Source organism: Malurus melanocephalus, unplaced genomic scaffold (genome assembly GCF_030028575.1).
Source record: "Malurus melanocephalus ecotype Western Australia unplaced genomic scaffold, MMel_1.1 scaffold_467, whole genome shotgun sequence".
NCBI classification, from domain to species: Eukaryota; Metazoa; Chordata; class Aves; order Passeriformes; family Maluridae; genus Malurus; species Malurus melanocephalus.
In genome coordinates, this window is record NW_026623699.1 from 477591 (window position 1) to 483590 (window position 6000).

A 6000-nucleotide genomic window follows, 5' to 3' on the forward strand; every position below is an offset into this window, starting at 1 on the left:
AATATTTTAAAAATAAATCGGACCCACAAATTTTATTAATACTGGAAATGGGAGAGCTTATTTGTAGCTGGTGTTGTGATAGATTTTATTGAATCTGTACTTCGAGCATGACACCTGTTAAAAGGACAAGTCCTGACACACGACAATATTTTCATCTCTGTGCAGCCCTGATTGAGGKGGGAAAGTAATCATTTCAGTGTATTGCTTTGGGATGGTGATGGAAATGTCATAGTGGACCAAATGTTAGGCTTTATGCATTCTCTTTTCTTCCCCTTCCTTCTGCCATTGCTACATTTCCCCATACTTTGTTGTTGCTGTTTGGTTGTTTTTTCTGGTTTCGTTTTGGTTTTTGATTTTTTTTTGAGTCTTCCTCTCATTTTCTTTACATACCACCTTGACTTTGCTTCCTCTTCTTTTTCTTTGAGACATCCTATTCATTTGATGTAGGGTCCACTTCACACATGGCTCATTTCTCATTAACCAGTCATGCTTGCCAGCACAGGACCACTGAGTAGCTGAACAGCTTTCTATGCCTTGTTCATTTCACCCCAAGTGAACAAAACTCACTTTAAATGGTGTCTTGCCACTTGAATTTGGACATGCATACCAAAGGTATCTTACTTATGTATTAAGCACACGCTGTGGTAGCAAGTTTTGTGGACAAAATGCACTGGTGGTTATCTGCCATGATGTCAGTGAAATATTTGTATGGTGCCAAGTGCGAWGGGATTAGTTAAGCTGAAAAAATGGAGGTTAGTGCAGGAATTGTAAGATGGAAAAAACAGCCAAAAGGAATAAATGTCTCAGTCTGCTTTGCTATATAGTAACATAGACAGTGCTGGCCAAAGGGAAAGGCTACACAGGAACAGGAATGAAAGACAGATATGTCAATGAAGATCAGCTCTGCTTCTTTAAATGCTGACTTATGCTGATAAACTCTACCAAAAATTATGATCTGAACTGGCAACAAGCATTGACTTTCAATAGGACAAATCTGTTTCTTAGGCCTGAGGTACTAAGGTATTTCCAGCAGAAGTACAGAAGTATCTTTCCCAATATAAACAACATTCAAAACACCTATTTCTTCTAAAATACTGTATWTACTTCCACATATTCAGGAAAGGTTAATTAAAACAAGAACTTGTATAGGAAAAGGTAATTAGATTACCTGAGCTGATTAAAATAGTGTAAATGGGAAAATTATCCCCAGGAAATTAAAGTGTTGTTATTTAAATAACATAAATACCCCTATTACCCCTATTAATTGTCGAAGTCTATGATTTTTCTCTAAAAGCACAAGGAAGAAATAAGTTCAGGAGATCTACTTTAGTGATAAAGACTGTGTTGATACAGGAACTGTCAATTACCTCACCCAAACTGGAAATAGGATTTATAAGTGCCAAAAGAAYGAGTTTCCAGAACACTTTTCCAGTAGCACTAGCAAGGATGAAAATAAACCCTAGTCTTTAGTTGCAGGTTAGGTGGGCTTTAGGTAAGGCTTAGTTTATGCAAGAAGGGATTGTGTAGTATTGATGCTTACTGGTGTGCTCTTTTTGGCTGGGATGGAGTTGATTTTATTCRCAGTAGCTGGTGTGGGATAGGTTTCAGATATGTGACCAAAACAGTGTTGATAAAATAAGGATGTTTTCATTTTTGCTGGGCAGTGCTCGCACAGCATCAAGGCCTTTTCTGCTTCTTATCCCACCAATGAGAGGGGACTGGGGGTGCATAGGGTGTTGGGAGAGGACGCAGCCAGGACAGCTGATCCCAACTGACAAAAGGCCATTCCACATCATATGGCATCATGTTCAGCATARAAAGCTGGGGAAAGAGAAGGGTCAGGGGAAATTCATAGTTACACAGTTTGACTTCTCAAATCACTGTTAGGTGTTGATGGGGCCCTGCGTTGCTGAAAATGTCTGAACACCTGCCTGCCCACGGGAAGCAGTGAATTACTTCCTTGTTTTGCATTGCTTGCGTGCACAGCTTTTGCTTTCCCTATTAAAATGTCTTTATCTCTGCCCATGAGTTTTCTTCCTTTTACCTTTCCAGTTCTCTCCCCATTCCCACTAGGGGAGTGTGAGTGAGTGAGTGTGTGGTGCTTAGTCGYTTGCTGGAGTTAAAATGTGATAACTTGCAAGGATGTGAAGCAGGAATAACCCATTTGAGTCAGTTCACCTATATTCAGAATAATATATTGCAGCTATAAAAAGAAAATTACTAAACTCACTGGTGTATGTGCATGAATTGTGCTAACAGACCTGGATATAGAATAATTAGGAAGCACWGAATAAAATTTTGCACTCTGACTACTGCAATTACCTTAAAGATTTCAGGAAAGCATCAACTAGCAAAGCATGGATCAGTACTCTTCTCTCATCAGTCACAGCCTTGTGAAAGATCACAAAAAAAAGTAATGGTATATAAGGAGGGCAGTGTCATGAGGTACTGGAAATGCTACTGCAACCTAAAGAAAGAGTGCCTTAAATCATCATGTCCTAAATATCCTTACCCCACAATGCCAAACATTTTTATACACTAACATTTACATTGTGCCMATCAGTTTTTTTCCTCCCTTTTACTGTTGTTAAGAATTCACATTTTTAAACTGCATATATAATTTTCTTTGTCTGGATTTTTGAGAAACACTGCATTTTGCTAAACTCTGCTTTGCTCTTGATCTAAAAAAAAAAACTGACACAGTTCTTTAACAGAAAGGAAAACTACTTCTTAGGAAAAGATTTTTTTTTCCAAARTGTTCTCTTATATCTTTGTAAAAGAACTTTTTGTAATTGATTCTAAGGGTAAAGAAGCAGCATGGTATTGCATATTAATTGGAGAGTAGAATTGAGTCAACTAAGAATATATTGAGCTGGAATGGTGAAAAAAATTACAGGCCAAATATTAATAATGTGAGTAATACTGAACATGTAAATTAAGAGCTATTGAAGTCAAACATGCTGAGCTGTGAACATCTCTCCACTTTTGCAGTAGACTGGAGCCTGGATCCTCCATGAGCTTACACAGCTGTATTGGGCTGAGATACAGTAAAGGTCAGGCTTTTCTTCTGTGCCAGTTTGTTAGTGAACAAACCAGTATGGGGCAGAGTGACAACCAAGAAGTATTAACTCACAAGAAGTATTAACTATCTCCTACTGACTTGCTCAGGCCTAGGAGGAGGTTTGAGACACTGTCCTTTCTGTTCTGTTCACTCGCAGTGCATAAGAAATGAGCAGGTTGCAGAGCTTTTGCCTCTTTGGAAATTTTGCATGGAAGCCAGTTGAAAATTTTTGAGCTTTTATTAAGCTCAATTTTCTGCATAGAACTGAAGGACTGGGGACTTGAGTTAAAACACCTATTTTTCCAGATCATTTAGTTAGGGTTCAACTTCTCTGTCACTATCTTACCTGTCTTACACAACCCTCTGTTTTTTTTTCATATAGTACTTGGCTATATTTTGTTCTCAAAAACTTCTTCCCTGCCTCTGCAGATGACCTCCAGGATGCTCTCTGGTCTTCCGGGCAGGTGCTATGTATGTGTGCTGTACCATCTATACACACCTATTGCTTAACCTACYTCACCTCTGATGAACCACCCCTCTGCTTGCCCATCTCTGCTCCCCTCTGCCAATCCTGTACAGTATTTCTCACTTTGTGTATCTTCCGTTGTCTTTGTAAAACAAAAGACAGCACTGATCTTCTGCTAGCAAATCTACTCCTTTGTGCTTTCTTCACCACCACTTCTAAGTCTGTGATCCTTCAAGTTGATCTGTTCCTTTTTCTCTCTCATATGAAAGGTGGTTTTAGGTCATGTTTGTTTTTCTGTGAAGTATTTCCAATGACCTGTTTCCCCACCTCAGACCTTCTTTCCAAAATTCTTCCCCAGACCTACGTCACCTCTAGCCTGAAGATGCTCATAAATCATCAGTTTTCTAGAATTCTCTCCCAGGGAATCTTTAGTTTCTCCTTTCCACCCATAGTTCAGGGTCTCTGATCACCATTTCAGGAGACAAGATTTTCATTGCACTCCTCACCCTTTTTCCTCACTAACCAGCAGCATCTCATCACCTTTATGCCCCTCCTTGGATATTCTTGGGTTGTTCATCCCCTTGGTTTCAGGCCTCACCTTTGGGGCCTGGCATTCTCCTGCTGATGCATTAATTTGGGGTTTGTGTCAATCCCTCACATTCTGGTTCAGTCCAGCTTTCTTCTAATAACTTCCTTCCCTCCTTTCTTCCCTCCTCCTGCTTTCCTCAGAGGACTTTTATTTATGCTGCCCTTTTTCTTTAAGCCTGGAACAACTGCTCCCATCTTGTGACCCAAATCCACACTACCTTCATTCAAATCTCCCCATAAAACATACTTTTTCTATTACACCTATCCAGCTCAGATTCTTCTCCTGAAACATATCCTGTTCCTCTATAATAAAAACAAATTCTGTTTCATAACAAAACAAAAAGAACTGAGCAAGARACTGACTACGTAATTAACTTTTGCCAGTTGCTTTCTGCCAAGAGCAACATGCTTGTTCTTATCCCACTCCTTAGGATTGTCCTCCCCRTGTGCCTCCTGTTTGTCCTTTTGTTTTGTTAGCGGTTTTTGATTCCTTCCTGAGGGTCCTGGCCYGATCCTGTGCTCACAGTGGTGTCAAGCGAGAGTAACTCCACAGCAGTAAACAGAGCTTTGCCAAGGTGAAATTTCTGCGGTAGGCGATGAACCCTTTGTTTTAATATTAGYTAATAAAGCCTGTGCACGGCTCCAGCACAGCACTCTGCTTTTAATTAATAGGAATTAACATATACAGCTACATACACTCTTTGCCTCAGCTACTTTGAAGAAAACCTCTTTGTATGTCTTCCTTGTTGTTCTATGTCTTGACATTAAAAAACCCCAAACGAATAAAACCCAAAACCAAAGTAACATCAAACTGGCATGCAAACAAAAGGCTTTGCTGCTGCCGGTGGCAGGGAGTGCTGGGAGCAGTCCTTCCCGCCTGCCGAGAGGAGCCAGCTCCCAGCTCCTGCTCCTCTCTGCTGGGGAGCCATCCAATTCCCAACCCACCATCCCTTCCTCCGCCTTTGCACAATCCCACTGCAGTGACTTCCCGGTCTTAATTGGAGCCTCTGGGCATTATTGTATTATTATTATTTAATAAACAACCACATAAAACACTGGTTGACATTTAAATAAAAGTAAAGAAAGGAAAGCTCTGACTCTAAGACTGTTTTGTTTTCCTGTTGAGTTGGGTGGAAGCAGGAGCAGGTTTTCTATACAATACCCATGCTCACACAACACATGCTTACATTTAATGTTATAGGAAAGGCGTTGCTTACGTGGGCTCACTGTGGATGAACAGGCCRGACGTATTGCAGCTGTCATTCTCTGTTGCAACATAAGCTGTAAATAGAGTCATAACCTGAACCTGAATGARATGCACAGCTTTTCTTGCCTGAGCTACCATTTGCAAGGGTTCAGCCTCATTTTCTGCATTGTGACCCCTAGTAYGTCCTTATGAGTGGTTATCTGAAATTCACAGCCATCAGGATGCTATTAAAAATATTACATGGAAAATATAATTTTATTTTTGCATTTGATTATAAGTTTGAGGCATTCCAGTGTGAGAGTTATTATGATAAAAAAAAAGCGTGGTGTCCTTGAAGTGAGCGCAGAGGAGCACAGCTCGTTCAAAAATGTTTTGAAAGAAAAACAAAGAGCTGAAGGCCAGATCTGACTCCTTTAGAAGCAAGTCTTAAACAAGACAGGATTCAAAGTGCTTAAAATACTTTGGTGACAAGCAACAAAGAAGCGTCTGTTACTAGAATTGATTGAATTAAGGAAAGAGAGAGAAAATCTTGAGAACTTTTTAAAAAGTAGAGTTTTAATGTGTAGGGAGTATAAGGACAGAATTCTCCTGGGCCACGTCTGGAGCCCTGAATCAGCATAACTCTTTTTCTTGAAGAAAGTGAAAACTAGACAAGGGTGAGTACATACACCCTTATTA